Source organism: Microtus pennsylvanicus, chromosome 2 (genome assembly GCF_037038515.1).
Source record: "Microtus pennsylvanicus isolate mMicPen1 chromosome 2, mMicPen1.hap1, whole genome shotgun sequence".
NCBI classification, from domain to species: Eukaryota; Metazoa; Chordata; class Mammalia; order Rodentia; family Cricetidae; genus Microtus; species Microtus pennsylvanicus.
Genome location: NC_134580.1, coordinates 113764800 through 113784252, shown reverse-complemented (window position 1 = coordinate 113784252; position 19453 = coordinate 113764800). Strand labels below are relative to the sequence as shown.

The window sequence follows — 19453 nt, the reverse complement described above, 5'->3', positions numbered from 1 at the left end:
TGAGTTGTCCCCTCCTAGTTTCCAGCAGTCATGGGGTTCTTCACCCTATTGCTGCATTTTCTTGCTCGCCTTGTTTGTATTTTCTTTTGTTCTGGTCTTTGCAACATAATGTATTTAAATATGAACCGGAAGCCTAAGATCTATGGTATTCTGAGCATAATAAAAGCACTGCTCATCTTGCCAATATGAAAAATGAGGAACACAATCAAGCGATTGGAAAAAAGGGAAGTGTGGGAGCACAGCGCTCTCTTCATCTCCTATCTTGGCATCAATAAATATTCTCTAAAGCTAATAAATTCTGTAAATGAAGGATTTCATATTGCTGTTCACATTTATAACAATTTCTACCACAAAAAAATCCTGAAAACTAAAAACACAATATAAAAAATATCACAGGAAAAACAGAACTAGAAAAGAGGCTGGTGAATAATTTGGAAATAGCATCAAGATGGGAGTCGCTTTGTTGACCCGGACCTCAACCTCTTTGTTACAACCAAGAACTCTCTCTGCCTTGCTGTTGACCTTGCAAAACCTCTACTGTTGGGATCCAAAGAGAGGGATTTCTATAGACAGGGTTTCAAATATTTAGGCCTGGCTGTTCTGAAACTCTCTCTGTAGATCTGGTTTCAAATTCACTGAGATCAGCCTCGCTTGCCTCCAGCCTCCTGGGTACTGGGGTATTGGGATTAAAGAGTGTGACACTATGCCCAGCTGAGAGAGTGATTCTGATTTCTCTGCGTATAACCAATTTGACAGCTATTTCTCAGAGGCTTAATCTCAGGATTTAAGCCACTTCCTTCACATAGTTAATTTTTTTTAAACCCTGCTTATCTTCAGAGTTTCGGGAAAAAACTAGATACCTTCACAGAGAATCTCTTCACAAAAACCAAAACCTCCCCCATGTTCATTTTCTTGTTTCCTATACAGGCTAGTGTCAAACTCACACTGTAGCTAAGGGTGACCTTAAACTCTCAGCCTCTTCTAGCCTCTGCCTCTGAAGTGCTGGAAGCGCCGGTCTGTGACCACGCCCACTCCTCCACTCCTAATTGGCTTCCTTAGGCCTCCTTTGGTAACAACTTACTTCTGCTTTCTGATGCTGAGCAGCTGGCACAGCCTAGAGACAATAACTTTCAGCAGCTCTCCCAGCTCCAAGCTTGGTGATATCAAACCAGTAACTAGTCACTTAAGCTGGCTGTGGCGGGGATGATTCTGCCAAAGAAATTGACAAATGGTTCAAATCAGGCTTCCTCAGCCCCTCTAGGGCTACCTGTAGCCTCCGGCGGTACACCACTCTAAAGGCTGGAGCATCAGGCATGACACAGAAACAACAGCTGTTTATAGAGTGGTGTGGAAAGTAACAGTACAATCATTTTTTTCATTTTCCCCCTAGGGACAATACATCCCTTAGGCTTTTAAACAGTGAATTGATTTGGAGGGCTTAAATTCCTTGATACTCCACTTCCATAAGATAAACCAGGGTTACTACAAACATGACAGGATCTGTGAGCACAAATGAGACTCTGTTTCTAGAGTGAATACCACGCTGCCCTGTTCTCTTGGTTATATGCACATAGCATGTTTGGCCCCAGTAGTTCTAAATAGTACATCTAATGTGGTGTCCATGGATCTCATGACTAGGAAACTCAAGAAAGCAAAAGGATATTTGTTTATTGTAACATAATAAATAAAATCTTTCAAAAAACAATCACATCTCTGCCTTCTCTACTTCTCTTTTCCTCTCATCTCAAATGCAAAAACATTGGAAACATATTAATAATCACATTACTTTTCCCTAGCTCCCAGCTGTTTATAGATTAAAAACGAAACAGGAATTTAATGGTGCCCTTGATCCCTTCGACTTTGCAAGGATCAATTGTAAAAATGACATCCAATATACTCAAAGTCAGCTCAGTGGGGCCGGAACAAAAGGATAAATTATCAGAGGACATTATTGTACAGCATGGCAAAGCCAGTCTAATAAGCACAGCCAACTGGTCTACCTGGGCCATCTACCTAATGACCATGAAACAGAACTGCTTTACATAAGGAAAAACAAGCATGCCAAGGAATAATCAAGCATATCAGTATCTGAGATGATATTACCACCCGTGTCACTCTAATTCTTCATGCTCAATGATCTAAACATCTCATTGCATCACTAGAGAGCAGTATTACTAAATTCTACCAATGATTACTAATTCTATTTTACTAATAATTATCAGTAAAGGGAGGAAAATCATTAGCATTAAAGAACAGAGACTATGAGACAATAAAAATTCTTCCTAAATTCTCTTACCTAGGGTGTTTTGGGGGAACAGGGGTTCAAGACAAGGTTTCACTGTATTCCCTCCACAGATCAGGCTGGCCTCAAGCCCAGAGAGAGTTTCACCTGCCTCTGCTGCCTGAGTGCTGGGATTAGAGATTACCTTGCTAATTTTAATACATTTATTTTCATCTTTATTTACGTGTTTATATGTGTGTGCAGGTGCCCTTGGAAGCCAGAAGAGGGTGTCAGATTCCCCTGGAACTAGAGTTATAGGAAGTTATGAGTCATGTGACAGGCAGGAGTGCTGGGAACTGAATTCGGGTCCTCTGTAAGAGCAGCCAGTGTCCTTAGTTTCCTAGCTTCCACCTAAACCCTTTACTGCACTTCAAGAAAAGCATGCAATGCTCAACAGAAGCAATGCTGGGTGCTATTCAGAAGGCTGGAGTTGATTTTTATTTCTTCAATGGAATCATAAAGATAAAGTTTGTCTACTAGAACGTGACTTTTAGATTGGCAATGCTTTGTGTTGGAAGTCAAATTTTCATATTGCCTGTCACATACTGGCAATCAACAGCTCACAGCTTAAAGATAAGCCCATAGCACCAATGTGTAAGTTATGAGCATTGAACTTGAATCATACCAACCTTGGTTGGAATCAAAGAGATTTAACTTTCAACAAGATAGGATCTTTCTGCGGTTCAATGTTCTCATTTCTACAACAGAGACAAAAGCTATCTATTTCAAATGATCACTAGAAAGACTACTAAGAAACTCTATAAAAAGTACACAGTAAACTAATGAGTATACAGTAAATGCTCTCTAAACTGGGACAATTCCCTGCCACTCAGGCCTATGCTGTGGCACACTATATCCACGAATCAGCTCAACTACATAGGCATCCATGGTGGTATCTTGTAATCTCAGCCATTTAAACAAGAGCATCTCCATCTGCAAGCTGCACACAAATCACTGGAGGACATTGTTAAGAGTGTGCATTATGACTGGCGGCCTCCTGGTTAAAGCTAAAGCCCTACATTTCTAATAATCCCTTAGAGGACACAGATAATGGACCAGGAACTGCAACCTGGGCATCAGATACCCAACAGTGTAGTCTTCCACCACTGCTTCTCCGGCAAGTCCAAACATGCTAGCCAATGTCTCAACCTTGAGTCTACCACTGAACACGACTTTCCTGCAAAACTAGAACTCTTGGTCAAACTATGGACCACTTAAGATAACTGCTAAACATAGAAAACAATCATAAGAAAATCCAGGAACCTATAAAAAGAACCTGAGCTATCAAATTAAATAGGTCCAGCTTCAAGCTCTAGCTGCTGGAGTGCTAGCTGTTTATATCACTTTGGAGTGACTGTAAAAGTTAACAACTTGCTTCCTTATTTGTAAGTTGCCGATAATAATCTGCCTAAAATTTTAAGACTTTTCAAATAAAAATATGAATTTTTTTAAGAAACAGATTCTCATTGTGTAGACCAAGTTTCCCTGGAATTTATTATGATTTTTCTGTCTCTGCCTCCTAAATGCTAAGGTTATAGGCTCCCTCATTATACCCAGCTAATAAGACATATCTCAGAAAAAAATTAATATTAAAGTTAATATGCATGTATTCCCATGAGCTGACACATAGCCACAGTATGCAATAGGAAGATAACAGTTGTCTTTCTGACTCAAGTGTTTAATCACATACCAACGTAGACCTGCACTGGTGCTGGGAGGAAGCTCAGAGGCCTCTCTCTCCAGCAAACCATCTGAAAAAAGGCCACTACTGAAAGCTGCCATATTAGTGAATTCCCGAGAGCAAGAATCTGAGTTCCTAGTATGCTCTAATCGTCAACACCTAAAGAGTGGAACCAAGCTGTCATTCACACAGCTCCTCTCTATACTGCAAACCTCGAAGACTTCTCCTCCCACACAGACAAAAGGGGGAAAAACCCAGAAGATATCTCCATCGTAGTCTTGAAAACAGACTACAATATTATTTTTTCAATAAACAAAATGTTATTATAAGAAATCAGCCTGGAATGATAAGATGGTTCAGTGGCTAAGGTATTTGCCACTAAGCCTGCAAGCAAATCATACATGACCTGAATTCAATTTCTAGAACCCATATGGTGGACAAAGGGAACCAGCTCCCTCAGGTTGTCTTGCATACATATGTGCAGATATGCACATATACGTATACACAAATAATAAAAGGTAAAAGAAATTTTTTACTAATTCCATGATAATACTTCTCTATGCTAATTCTTACTTCTAAGAGCTGAAATGGTTTCTATTTTTATTATTTTTGAAATTATGTATATGCACATGTATGCATGTGTAGGTATGTACATATGAGCTCACGTGTCTGAGGAGGCCAAAGGCAACCAACCCTCCTGGAGCTGTAGTTACAGTCTATCTGATACAGACGTTGGAAACTGAACTTGCTTCCTCTGCAAGAGTAGTATATCCTCTTAACTGCCGAGTTATCTCCCTAGTTCACCGATTCTGTTTTTCTCTTTTAAAAAAAAAATTCTCCAAAACATCAGTTGCATAATTTGTTCAATGTGAATTTTCCATGTCCACTGTGTGCTGGCACTGTACCACGCACCAGTGTACACTAAAGAATAAACAGACTATGCCTGTGCCCTCGATGATCTCACTGCTTAAAACAGCTGCTACCTCATGTCCAAAGCAGGACACATTGTCAACTAGCTCTGATCCAAAACGTAGCCCTTGCATAGCAGACACTATAAGCCACATCTAAATAAACCGCAGCAAAGTTGTTAAGAGAACTGACGTGGCCATAATCCCTTACTGGCACTCAAAAGGCAATAAATGAAAACTGCCAACAAAGTGGTGTGGAATGTATCACCAAATGATGATATAACCAGTATTCCTCACTTCCAGGATACAGTGGGGCAGCAGCCCCTTGGGATATGGAGCCTGTGATCACTTTAGTATGTATACACAGTCAACATATCTTCTTGGAATATGGCCACTTTCTCTTCCTAACCATGAGCTACTTGGCAGGTCTAAGTCATATCAAAAGCTTCCTGATGTCCATCAGCATACTAAAAAGATGGTGGAACTCATTTTACCTGACATGCAAGTCATATTTAACATCTCACACCTGCTTACAGCTATAACATAAAATAGTGATATTGAGCATCTATCTATAACCTTATCTTGGAAATAGGAGCACTGAGCAAGAATGAAGTCAGTTTTATTCACCGTCTTTCATGTGTTAATACTCTGTCAAGCTGAGAGCGCTCCATTTCTAGAATCTGCAGGGATAGATGACTTGCTCTCTATAGAATCATCTTAATATAAACTCATATTAATCATAGTAATTCGATGATTTGCATAATATAAAGAATTCCATAAAAACATAATCAGGGGTTGGGAATGTAGCTTAGTTGGTAGTGTTTGCTTAGCATATAAATATATCCATCAATGTATTAACCAGGTGAGGTAGCATTTGCCTATGATCTTAGCATTCAGGATCTGGAGACGAGAAGATCAAAAGTTCAAGATCATCCTTGGCTACTTAGGGTGTTTGAGGCAAGCATAGGACATATGAGACCCTGTTACAAAAAAACAACAAAATCACACACACACACACACACATACACACACACACACACACACACACACTCTTTCTATCTAGGGAAATTATATGATCAATCAGTAAAACCTTCAAATGAGGATCAATTCACTGTTCACAAGGATGAGTCTAATTGCATTCAAGTCTGTTCTTACTGAAACCTGGACACTAACAGGAAACTCCTTCCCATCATGTTTTCACAGGAAAACATGCTAAATCACAGCATTTATCTTAAACTGATACATGAAAAGGCACAGTTTACCTTTTCAGCATCGTCAGTTTAGGATAATCCTGTGTTAACCACAAACACCATATATGCAAACACTGTAAGGTAGTTGACAGATTCAGTGTGGAGAGCCCAGAAACCCCTTACAGGTGGACGAGTCACTCTGATTTGATGACATCAAATAGTTTCAAAACCCCCATCATGTTCCCTCCCTCCCCCACTCTCTCCATTCTAACTCCGGGTTTTGACACAGCAACATCTAATTCACATTAAACAACACAACTTTGCTTTCAATTTTTTTTTTTCAACACAAGCCACACGGCTTCTTATTTGAATGCATTTACTTGTGGTTAATAAGCAATGGGAAACATTGACTGAGAGCAGAATTAAAATTTACTCTGTTTTTCTGGACTCTCGGAACATGGCGAACAATGAGGGCTGATGAGATGCCAAGGACAATGGCACGCGGTTTTGATCCTACGCAATGTGCTGGCTTGGTGGGAGCCTAGCCAGTCTGGATGTTCACCTTCCTAGATATGGACGGAGGGGGGAGGACCTAGGACTTACCACAGGGCAGGGAACCCTGACTGCTCTTTGGACTGGAGAGGGAGGGGGAGAGGAGTGGGGGGAAGGGGAGAAGAGTGGGAGGAGGGGGAGAAGAGTGGGAGGAGGGGGAGGGAAATGGGAGGCTGGGAGGAGGTGGAAATTTTTTTTTCTTTTCTTTATTCTCCTTTTATCAATAAAAAAAAATTTAAAAAAAAAAAGAGTCTTACATAAGCCTGGGAAACTATGGTGTGCTGCGCCTTATACAAATAATTAAAAAGGAGATTTGAAAATAAAAAAAAAAATTTACTCTGAATGGCTGTCCCATGGAAAGTACGTTAAGGATTCCCATAGGGTGCAGCTGAAGTGCAGCGTTGTGACTTGCTTTGTCACATAGGATCCCTCTATCTCACTGGAGATAAAGACGTATGTCATGTAACAAGAATTCCATGGGAATGAATATCACCTACAAAATTGCTAACATTTTATAAATACACCGGAGAGTAGTTAATTACCTCCTAACACAGCCCTTGGTCTATGATTGGAACACAAGGATAATGGGCTTCTTCATAGGTTGGGTGCACATGCGAAGAAAACCCTTTCCTGTTTAATTTAATAAAATAATGATATAAAGGACGCATTGCAACCCTCCAACCAGGAAGAAGTCAAAGGCATTATCCTGAATCCCACACTATAGTTCATTACTTCCCTTACTAAGATTCAAAATTGCTACAGGCTAAGGATGAAGCTCAGTGGCAGGAGCTTCGCCATCATGGTTAAGGTCCTACTTTCTTTCTTTCATCCTTTCTTTCTTTCTTTCTTTCTTTCTTTCTTTCTTTCTTTCTTATTTATTTATTTAATTCTTCTCTCATATATTGCATCCCGACCATGGTTTTCCCTTCCTCCTCTCCTCCCAGCCCCACCCTCCTACATCCCCTCTTCCCTAGATCCACTCCTCTTCCATTCCCATCAGGGAAGGGCAGACCTCCCAGGGATATTGACCAAACTTGGCACATCAATTCACAATAAGACTAGACACATCCCCTTTTACTAAGGTTGGACAAGGCAATGTAGTAGGAGGGAAAGAGCCCCAGAAGCAGGCAAAAGAATCAGAGACAGCCTCTGCTCCCACTGTTGGAGTCCCATAGAAACACCAAGCTTCACAACCATAACATATATGCAGAGGACCTAAGACAAGCCAATACAGATGATGATTGCCAGCTGTGACTCTGGGAGCCCCTGTGGGTCCAGGGTAGTTGATTCTGTGGGCTATTTTATTGTAGGGTCATGATGCCTCTAGCTCCTACAGCCCTTCCTTGCCCTCTTCTGCAGGACTCCCTGAGCTATGTCTAATGTTTGTCTGTGGGTCTCTGCACCTGCTCCCATCAGCTGCTGGACGAAGCTTCTCTGGGAATGATTATGCTAGGCTCTGGTCTCCGAGTACAGCAGAGTATCATTAAGAATCATTTCACTGACTTTTTTGTCAATCATGTTTGGTAATATCTTTGGTCTCTGGGCTAGCCAGACTATGGTTTCAGCCCTCCTGGCAGTCTCTGACATGGGTTACCTCTCGTAGCATGGGCCTCAATTTAGAGCAGTCATTGGTTCAGTCCCACAAGTTCTGTGCCGCCTTTACCCCAGCACATCTTGCAAGCAGTACTTATTGTAGGTCAAAGTTTTGGGGGCTGGGTTGGTGTCCTAATCCCTTCACTGGAAGGCTTGCCGGGTAATAAAAGATGTTAAGCGGCTATTTTCAATCACCAGAAGCAATGAAGGGAAGGGGGCCCACCATTCCTTACCCACTTGACGTTTTTGTGAATTCCATACAAGATACTACCCTAAGGCTCTTGTGTTCAAGGTTTATTCTCCAACTACTGGTGCAATTAAGAGGTGACTAGATCCTAAAGTTGCTTACCCCATCAATGGATTGCCATCAATTAGTTCATATTTGCATAGGTTATTCATAGAAAGTGAGGCCTTGTTGGGAGAAGAAATCGTGGAGGTTTGTCCTGGAAGAACATATCTTGTCCCTGTCCTCACTAAGCTCTCCTCACATCTCTGTGTTCTCTCCTCTTGTGGAACAATCTTTCTGTACACTATGAAGATATGTTGCTCGCATTGGTTTAATAAAGAGTTAAATGGGCAAAAGCAAGGCAGGAAGAGGTTAGGCAGGACAGGGGGAGAGCTCGGGAATGAAGAAGGGCAGAGTCACCAGGAGACATGGGGAGAAGCAAGACGAGTATGCCATGTTAAGGAAAGGTACCGAGCCATATGGTAGAACTTAGATAAGAAATAAGAAACATGGGTTAATTTAAGTTGTATGAGCTAGTTAGTAACAAGCCTAGGTTATTGGTCAAACATTTACAATTAATAAATCTCTGTGTAGTTATTTGGGAGCTGGAAGGTGAGACAGAATATTATGCCTACACTCTCCCTCCATCCATCAGTTGCCTGGCCATTATTACATGAGTCTCCTCTTCACCACACACGATATTCTACCATTACTCATTTTCAAAACAAGATGCCAACTAACTCTGGACACAGTCAAACCATAAGCTGAAACAAGCCTTCCCTTATGTAAGTTTATTACTCTCAGGTATTTTGTCAAACCAATGGATGCTGTTTTCATGAATTTTACCACGGCAAATTTAAATTAAAACTATTATACATGAAGAATATTTAAAAACTGGCTTGAATATACGATACAAAACTGTATCTGTATCTTCTCTTTGTCATTTTCTTCATGTGATTTTTCTTCATAGTTAATTTCTAAAAAAATTCCTCTATTTGTGTATGAAACACATGACGAAAAAAATCACCTCAGATTAATGCTTTGTGCCTTGTTCACCCCACTACATTTAATGGTCATTTTGAATAAAATAATGAAGGACAGAGGGCAACATTGTGTGGTTACATGGACCAGGGACCTGAGCGGTTCAACCAAAGCCATGTCCACTCACTGTGGGCTAATCCTACTCAATAAGCAACTTGATCACCTAGTCCCATTACTTATCACTTCCCTAGAACTCATCTAGGAGCTCCTGAAAGCAGAAAAGACAAAGGACCCTGAAGTTAACATAGAGAACAATGGTCAATACTAAAATTAATGCTGATTGCGACTGTAACCTTCAAGATATCAGAGCCCAGTAATCCTGTTAAAAACAAGATAATATGGCCTAATTGCTTTTGGATATCCCATGTACCTGCAAGGAACAGCTCTGTAAATTGTCAGGGCAATTTATGTGAAAGGAATTCAAAGTAAATTTCTAAAGTCTAAACCATTGTTTCCTCCACTCTCAAGTCTGTCAAATTAGCCTTTTATTTCCTACATACGTTATATGACCTGTACCCACACCAAAAGGAGTTCTTCAGCATGAGTGTGAGACAGGATAGCAGAGCTTTGATGTGGGATTTCCCTCTGTATGCTGTGATTACCATTGATAAGTAAAGAAAGTGCTTTGGGCCTATAGCATAGCTATAAGGGAAAACTAAGCTGAATGCTGGGAGAAAGGAGGTGGAGTCAGAGAGAAGCTGTGAAGCCCCGCCTCCAGAGCCAAACGGAACGTTAGCAGGTAAGCCACAGCCACGTGGCGATACACAGATTAATAGAAATGGGTTAAATCAGCCAATAAGAAGCTAAACCTAAGGGCCAAGCAGTGATTTAAATAATAAGGTTTCTGTGTGCTTATTTCAGGGCTGAGCAGTTGGGAATAAGTGGCCCCTCCTTACTACAGAACTTGTTGTTTGAATGCAAACCTCTCAAACATCTGCATATCACAATTTTTTTGTGACTTAACTCCATCATCTAAGAATGGCATTATAAATACATCATCATCAGCCAGGTGGTGGTAGTGCATGCCTTTAACCCCAGCGATCAGGAGGTAGAGGCAGGCTGATCTCTGTGAGATCAAGTCCAGCCTGGTCTACAGAGAAAGTGGTCCAGTCTTCAAAGCTACAGAGAAACCCTGTCTCAAACCCCCCCCCCACCCACCCCGCCAAAATGCATCATCCTCTTGGGGCTGTTGAGAACTACATGCAGTATATAGCTAATGCCATTGCTGATGTTAGCTTTCTGAGTAATGGCGACAGGTACCCTTTACATGACTTCTTGAATCTATGGGAGATAACTGAAGACACAAGAAAAATCTACAAAAAATCTTTCTGGTTGGGTGGTGGTGGCGCACGCTTTTAAACCCAGCATTCAGGAGGCAGAGGCAGGTGGATCTCTGGGAGTTTGAGGCCAGCCTAGTCTACAAGAGCTAGTTCCAGGACAGATTCCAAAGCTACAGAGAAACCCTGTATCAAAAAAAAAAAAATCTGTCTGATGGCTATCATAACTGTAAAATTTTATAAGCATATCCTGACATTACAAGGTATGTATAAATGAAACAATTTAGCAGGGTAAGACAAAAGAAGTCATTCTATGAACAAACGTGTTGAGGGGCTTAAAATGTTCTTTCCTAGTTTAGGACTTACAACTGACATTGCCCTTCTTGGTCCTGTAGAATGTAGAACACTAACAAGAATCCCACTCAAAATTAAGCTATGTTCATTCTGAGCTTTGACCTTTTCCTCAAACTATGCAATCACCATGAAAACCTAGGCTGGCCTATTAGACAAGGAGACATTGCATGGAGAAAAATCACCCCATCCCAGACCAGCCGGCACACAGCTACAACCAGACAAGCTACATCCTGTGACTGACCCAAATCAGCAGAAACATCTATCAACCCACAGTTGACCTTAGATGTGGTCCGTGATCCAAACAAGGCCACAAGAACCATGGGGCACATCCAAAGATTTGATAAAAGGCTATGTTTTCCCCCACCGACGAATAATTCACAATACTTTCTCTTCCTACTGATGAGCCCTTCCAGATTAATACTCACCATGCTAGGAGCTTCAAACACGATTCCCTTAACCCGGCCACAGGAAAAACAGCCTAATAGCTGTTTTAAGGCAAAGTCGCCCAAGTGGTCAGTTTGCCAGGAAAGGAATGGAATCTGCATTCAAGAAGATAGGGCAGAGGAATGGGGACCTGGACTCTAGACAACACTACAAAATCATGGTGTGCTTTTACTCCAGATTTCCTTACCATGGACTTTCATCGTCAAGCAACCCTGACTTTGTATTTGGCTACTGAGAACAACCAGAGTCAACCCTAATTCATCACAGAAATTGGGTTCCTTAGAATAGGCTCTTAGAAGTTAACCCTTGACCTTATGCTCCCAGAGCCTTCCATCAGCATCTTTAGCTACCCTGAAAAAGCTTGTCCCCCACAGAAAAAGAGACATTGCCTTTTTCTAGACACGACATAGCGGCGGCCGGCTTTTCTCCAGTCTCCAAAACAAAGGAAGAGCACCTACTCAGACATCACTTTGCTAGAGGGGCTGTAGCTGATTTTCCTGCTCATTCCTGGTGAAGAACAGAGAGCTGGACGCAGGAGGACGGAGGAGTGCTGAGTGAATTCTACCCCATGCACACACCCATCCACCCCAGCGGCATTCGCGGAATGAAAAATGTACCTGGGCTCCCGTTTTCAACTCTTCCTCTTGGCTCTTCTTTAAACATCTAATTACGAAGAAACTTATGTGTTTAGATCCCTTTTCCCTCTCTGGGGAATCCAGAAATCAAATCACTTTGCCAACCCGGCCAGCAGAACAAATGGTTTGTGTTGTGGCTGAGCCATAAGGCTCCCTTCACAAACAGCAGCGGAGCCCGCACAGCTTTGCTCTCACAAAGCCATTTGGGGGAAGATTTTTATGGCAACAGAGGAAATGTTTCTACCAAAACAACACCTACAACTTTGCTGGAGATATTTTCAGGAGGTTTCCCCTACTGCCGTTTAAGCCGTTCGAATGTCTAGTTAGAAAGTCTGGCTCGCGGTGAGGCTGCTGGGCCCTACGGGAGGATTTCTCAGTCAGTTATTGAATGAGCAACCTGAAGCAGGTCACTTAACCTGGCAAGACCTCTGGCTGGTCATAAAACAGAAATCTCGGCCCTTCCGGAAGTCAGAAGTCTAAGAAATGAGGCAAGGATGCAGTTAGCACCCAGGTTACATAACAAGAGTTGAAAGAAATGAAGGGCACTGGAAGGATCTGTAGCAAATTCAATGCTAATATAACCTTAAGAATCTTAGGGAATAGCGATATAGTCACTGGGATCTGTCTAGTGAACGGACTCCATCTACCTCAGGACCAAACGGTGACTCCCAAGCTGCTTGAGAGAGGCAGACAGAAGAATCAAAGCCTCTTGAGACAAAGCCCTTGGTTGTTCCCCTTGGTGAATACCTTTAACAGTTAAGGTCAGTGAAGAACACCCTCACCTGCTTTGGAGCTGCCTTCTGCAAAGCCCAAATCTCAGCTCAGCTTCTCCCTGAGCTCCACCCTGAGTCTGCCCTTCCTCCCACAGGCCGGATATCTCAAGCACTCCAGAATAAACTTCTGTTCTGTAATTTCTAGCTTAGCGTCCATATCCCAGGAAACCCAAACTGAGACAGCACAGATGCATTCACTGTTCAGGTGAAAAAGTAATTCCCACAAAGATTAAGAAACATGTTGAATCACACAAGCCATGAGTGGTATCGCTAGAACAGGAGCCCAGAATCTTAAACTGTCATTCTCAATCATTTGATGACATTGCCATCATTTTGACCAATAAAATAAACTAAGTCGTTGGATAGCATCCTCACAGAAGGCTGCAAGAAGCAAATTAGCACAGGGAGAAAAATGTTGTTGAAATATAAACATAATAAAAAAATAAAAATACAACTTCCAGGCTACCAGTGCAGCTCAAAGGCCGAACACATTTGCTCTGGGTACAGTACCTAGCAATGAGGACAGAGGGAGAGAGGAGTGGGTTTGATAATGGGGTGTAATGTCAGAACCCAGGAACTGAAGCAGCCTGATGACAACAGCACAGGCTTCCAGGAGGTGAGGGTGGACCATGCAGTAACATAGCTATTCCTCATGCACGCAGAAGAGAGAAACAGATACCCTGGCTTTTCCTCCACTCCAGTTTCACCAGTGCTCACACCCACCAGACCTATCCAGGTGCCAGAGGACAAGGAAGCTTGGGAGCAGGAAAGAGACATGGAAGAGATCTAATGAGCAAAACTGTGCTAAAATAGCCCAAAAATACAGCAGAAAACTAATCAGCAAGAAGCATAAACATTCTGAGAACAAAACCGCACAAGGTAAGTCATGAGTCTGCAAGTGACCTCACACACTCAAGCTGCCCTAAGCAAAGGGTGGTTGGATGATATGGACTCTCTCACGCCCTGGCTTTTTACAAGCACGGGGCTTTGCTATTGCTCAGTTCAAACCCTGAGATGGGAAAAGGAAGATGTTGGCAGGGATAAAACTTGGTGCTGGAGCACTTGCTTAGCATAAAAAAGGGTCTTGGTTTTGTGCCTAAAAGTGTGTTTAGGGATTCTAAGTATATCACATTATTATCTATTACATAAAATTTTAAAAATATAATACTTGAAAAGCATTTCTATAGCAAACTAATTTATTTGATAGTGCTTAAGTAAATAGAAGTTCATTACCCAAATTTTACTTATTCAGCTCAAATTGTTCCTCTCAATTGTCATCTAACTTAGTCGCCTATGGCCCCGCTATTCAGAAGGCTATGTATACCTTTACAATTTCATATACTACTTGGCAAAGTAGGAGCTAGAACCCAGATGCTTCTCGGAAATCCTATGCTGACTTCTCATGAAGCAGATATTTGAGAAGGGCAGGGAAAGGAAGGGAAAGGAGAGAAAAAGAGACAACAAAATGGGCAGCCACCATTCATCAAGTTTGCTTTCCAGAGACAAACACAGCATGGCTACTCTCTAATCATCCCACGCTACAAGTCTATTGCATTACTGTCCCTACAGAGGGAATGAGATTTGCTCTTTCATGGAGACTGCAAACTCCTTCTAGTCCTTCCACCCTCCAACAAAACTTCTTTGAGGTCATTAGAGCCCAAACGGCTTGAGAGGGTGTGAGGGTGAGAGCCAACTTTACTGCCAGCTCACTGTTTGGCATTACAATGGCCAATTATCTTCTCTGTGCCTCTGTTTTCTTATTTCCTTCCGACATGATGCAACTATAAGAAGATGGTCTCCGCAGTCCTTCCAGTCCATCGCGCACCAAGACGACAGAACCCCTTTCCAGAACCAGATAAACTGTTTCTTCCTCGACCCAGCCCAGATGTCTGTTTGTGAGGCTGCTTACCAGAATTAAAAGTACAGTCTTTGGTCGAGGCAGAGAAAATAGTCTGATCTCATTCCTGCCTCGGTTGACTGTGCCCTCATCCAGTAGTTCCCACACTGGGTCTAGGGTTATCTGGCTGCAGAACAAACTCAATTCTTCTTCTTTCCTATCCGCACCCTCTGCTGTATAGCCTTCAAGGGCCTTATCTTCTGTCACAGGCCACATTTGCCTTCAAACAATAGGATGTTAGCAAACAGGACGCAAGCAAAGGCTTTGGAAGTCCTTACACAGCAAGCTTGGGCCCCTCCATTCTTGCTCCTGGGTCATATATAAGCAAATATGTTAGATCTAGAATGTTCAAAGATGAGGACACACACTGCAGAAATAAGTCACTCCAGTCTTACTAGCTAAAGCCATCCTACACCAGCAACAGATAGCCGAGTCACAGGGCACACAGGCCAACCCAGCCGAGGTCAGCAGACAGTTGTCAGATGATGTGAGCTAAGCCCAGCTGAAGCACAGGTCAACCCCTAAACATCTAAGATGGGGACACTTTAAAAAAAAATTCAAATATTTTCAGAGCTGGAAAGATGGTTCAGCAGTTAAGAGCATTTATTGCTCTTTCAGATGACCAAGTTTTGATTCTCAGCACCTACATGGTGGCACCTGTAATTCCAGTTCAAGGAGATTCGACCCCACCACCAGATAGGCAGGCACATGACATACATACAACATGCATACATGCAGACAAAACACTCATACTCAAAATAAAATCAATAAGTCCAAGTAGGCTTTTGGTTTTTTTTGAAACAGGATTTCTCTGTGTTGCTCTGGTTGTCCTGGAACTTGCTCTGTAGACCAGGCTGGCCTCAAACTCCTGCCTCTCTGCTTCATGAGAGCTAAAACACATGCACCATCATGCCCAGATATTTTTTTGTAGTGATTTTTTTTTTTAATTTTTGTTTTTAACTATGTGCGTGTCTATGTGGCATGTAAGTGCCTGTGGGAGTCACAGACATCAGATGCCCCGGGCTAGGGGTGAGGGCAGTTTTGAGCTGCCTAATGTGAGTGCCAGAAACTGAACTCTAGTCTTCTGCAGGAGCGGTATACCATGCACTCTTCACCGCTAAGTCAGCTCTCCAGCTGACTCCCCGCAGATGCTTGCTTCCCCTGAGGTCTGTGACTGCTCCTTATGCAGCTTACTATGGCAATACGTAATGGAGCGCGTTCCTGAGCCTGCACTCAGCCCACCTGGAAGGATTGTTTCCAGAATTGAAGTTTGGAGTAGCGTTACCCCGTGGACTTTAAATGCATCAGCACTTCCAGGGGCTCTCACGTACCAAGATAAAGAAATTGGTTGAACTTTGTCTAACCTGTATTTCACTACAATGTGTTTTTACCACAGACCTCCAAGTTCGATCCCAATCAAATTACCCCTCAGCCTCACAGCCCAAATCTAGGCCAACCTCCTTACTGGATATACTACGGATTTCATTATCTCTTACAAGATGTTTAATGGTCCTTTCCAAACAAAAACAACAAAAATTACCCCACAAGCACCGTGACATCACAAAACCTTACGCTCATAAACACATATGATAGAAATTAACGGTGAATGACCAAACAGCTAAAATCCTCAGGCAGTGCAATTGTCTGCTCAAATAAATAAATCCTAAAATTTCAATATTCTCATTTGTCTTGGCTGGCCTGGCACAGACTGACTCCTCAGTCCCTCTCTTCTGGACTCCCAGCCCGTTGTGTACTATGCATCTGCAACTACTGCCGACCGCAGCAAATGGGACAGGACCTTCTGCTCAGACACTCTCCAGACGCTGGTCACATGTGATGCGAACCTGGAATGATGATTCCACGTTCCTCTGAATCAGCAGGAGTCCCCTCCAACATGTCAAAGTTCTTCCAACCATTGTGGTTTTCCTGCTGGTTGGGGCTGAGAAACACTGAACTCCCTCATTCTCAGTGACCACAAGGTGGCACCATACAAGCTGGTAAATGGAAACACCCCACTATAGTTTGACAGTCATAACTCAATTTCAGAAGCTCAAAATTTGTAATAAGTTCAGAAATACAACTCCAACATAAAATTTGACCTCTACAATGTGGATTTTCTTGTGCAAAGTCCCCAGCTCTTAGTCACATACAAAACTGACCTCATTCATTCTTCATGTACTGGTTGATACGGTGTTTCTCCAAAGCCTTAACTGGAACCCTCTAGACCACTATGCAAGACCCACCCCTGCTAGAATTGACCCGGCATTAATGTCTTCCTACTACAAACACTACCATTTGGTGCTGACTCCATATTGAGAAAGGTCCTTGCTTGCTGCCTTGTAGGTGGTGCAGAGATGAACAATACTGAAGGGGGAAAGTATGTGGCCGAAGGGAGAAAAGAACAGTTGGGAGGGAAAAGGAACAAGTAAGATGGGTACTGAATATAAATATGACCAAGGTTTCTGAGTGTTCTATCTTTAGCCTCTTCTTTACCCACCCTCAGGAGGTAGCTACAAACCCGAGACAAGAAGGGGGAGATGAAGTGGGATAGACCCCTGATGGCTTTATCAGCCAGCCGCGGGGACCTCTATGAATTTAGAAACAATGTACAGCCAGACTGCTAAAAGATTTTATTTTGTTTCATTTTTAATTATGTATGTATATTGTCTCAAAGCAGGCCTACACATGTATTGCAGTATCTGCAGAGGCCAGAAAGGACACTGAGTCCCTTGGAAGGAGAATTACAGGCAGTTGTGACCCACCCAAGGTGGTTGCTGACTTGGAACAACACAGGGATCGTCATCGAGAGCATGGTATGCTCTTCTCCCTCCTAGCCACCGTTCAGCCCTACCGTTCTTAAGTTAGGGCACTTATCAAAAGCATAAAAGACATTTAAAAAACAAAAACAGGATATGACCATGTATTTTCCTAATCAAGGGGGGAAAAACCAAAACCTTTTTACTTTTTGGAGATAAATACTTTAAGGCATTTGTTGAGTTGAAGAGCTCATTTCCAGACTCCGGCTATGTCATGAGAGACACACAAAGAAAGACGTTATGAGTCCAGTGAATCCTATTTAGTGTATCACATCACTGAGGTCACCGGAGAAATGCTTCTACTTCCACCTCGGACACAAAGTTCCCTATTCCAGTTCTCCAGGGAGCTGTCATCGTTTAAAGGGACAGATGGAAATGAGTGCCAACACAAGGTGTGTAAGAACTGAAAAGCCTGGTGTGTCCTCTGATTCCAGAATACCACACTCGGTACTCTTCGGTGCTTTCAGGGCGGAATAGGTGCTGCCAACTTAAACAGCCTCTAACAGGCGTCATGCACTTGACTTAGGACCTCCTGGCTGTGTAAACATGCAGCCTTGCTCTCCAGGACTGAATTTCATTTGAACTAAACTTTGCAACCCCCTGATCCCTAGTCACAGCAAGGGCTGCACAGAATTTTCAGCACTAGGAAAATTCAAAACATCTTAAGAATTAGTTTAACCCTAAAATCTAAAATTAAGGAAAGGTATATCCAGAGACTGTTCTATCATTCTCCCTCCTCCCTCCCTCCTTCCCATCCCACACACCCGTGTGTGTGTGTGTGTGTGTGTGTGTGTGTGTGTGTTTGTGTTATTTCCCTTCCATCTGAAATCCTTTAAAAACTCCATGTAAAAGTATAAGCCATCACAACTGGCCACCAGCTGTCAGGAATGAGACAGCAGGCATATTGTGTGATTGACACTCCCCTTTGTGACAAGACTATAGTGCAGTAACTCGACTTCTCTGGGGAATTCTATACTTTGGAAACATTCCAAAATTCATTTCTGCCTCCTACGGCTTGATTTTCTGTAGCATTCTTTCAAAAGCCATCGCTGTCCCCTGGGAAGAAAGAAAACTGATACCAAATTAAACAAAAGCAGCCTTCTGAAGGCCTCTCAAGCAAGGCCTGGCAAATAAAAGTGATTTCTCCACTTTGTTCTCCCTTTCCTCTCCACACAACGTTAAATCCCTCAAGGTTGCTTATTATTTTCACTTGTAAAAGTGCCTTCAGGTAGGCAAATCAACGTCCTGCTGCAGAAGGCAGCCCGGCCGGCTAATCCCCGGCACATGAACCACAGCGACAAGAACTCCCACAATGCACAACTGCACCCGCCCCCATTTTCCTGCCAACGCTGCTCCCTAATTGGCCATGAATAGTTACAGTCGGCCCAGCAATTTCTGCACCCTGGACAGCATAATCTCCTAAGGCATCAGCTGCAAGCTTACAGTCCAAATTTTGAAAGAGCATCCAATTAACAATCATAATAATAATGATGAAAGAGATGCCAAACTGCTGTGTGGATTCTAGCGTTCACAGTGGAAGCTCGGCTAACTGAACTGAATTATTCTCCTACTCTCCTTCCCCGGTATCAGTTCTTTCTATTTCCATTTTTTCTTAATTTTTTTTCTTCTGAGACACTGTCATTATGTATCTCAGGTTGGCCCAGATCTATCACTTGCTTCATGTATTTATTTTTCTTAATCGTGGACTCTTATAACCCAGACTGGCCTCAGACTTGCTATGTACTACTCTAGGATGACCTTAAGCTTCTTATCCTCCTGCCTCCA

General features: G+C 42.5%; 1 protein-coding gene across 9 annotated transcripts in view; it reads right to left on the bottom strand.

Moving 5' to 3' along the window:
• The window catches only part of Plcb4 (phospholipase C beta 4), a 358529-nt gene that overhangs the window by 251171 nt on the left and 87905 nt on the right, over positions 1-19453 (bottom strand). The gene's annotated exons all lie outside the window — the stretch shown is intronic.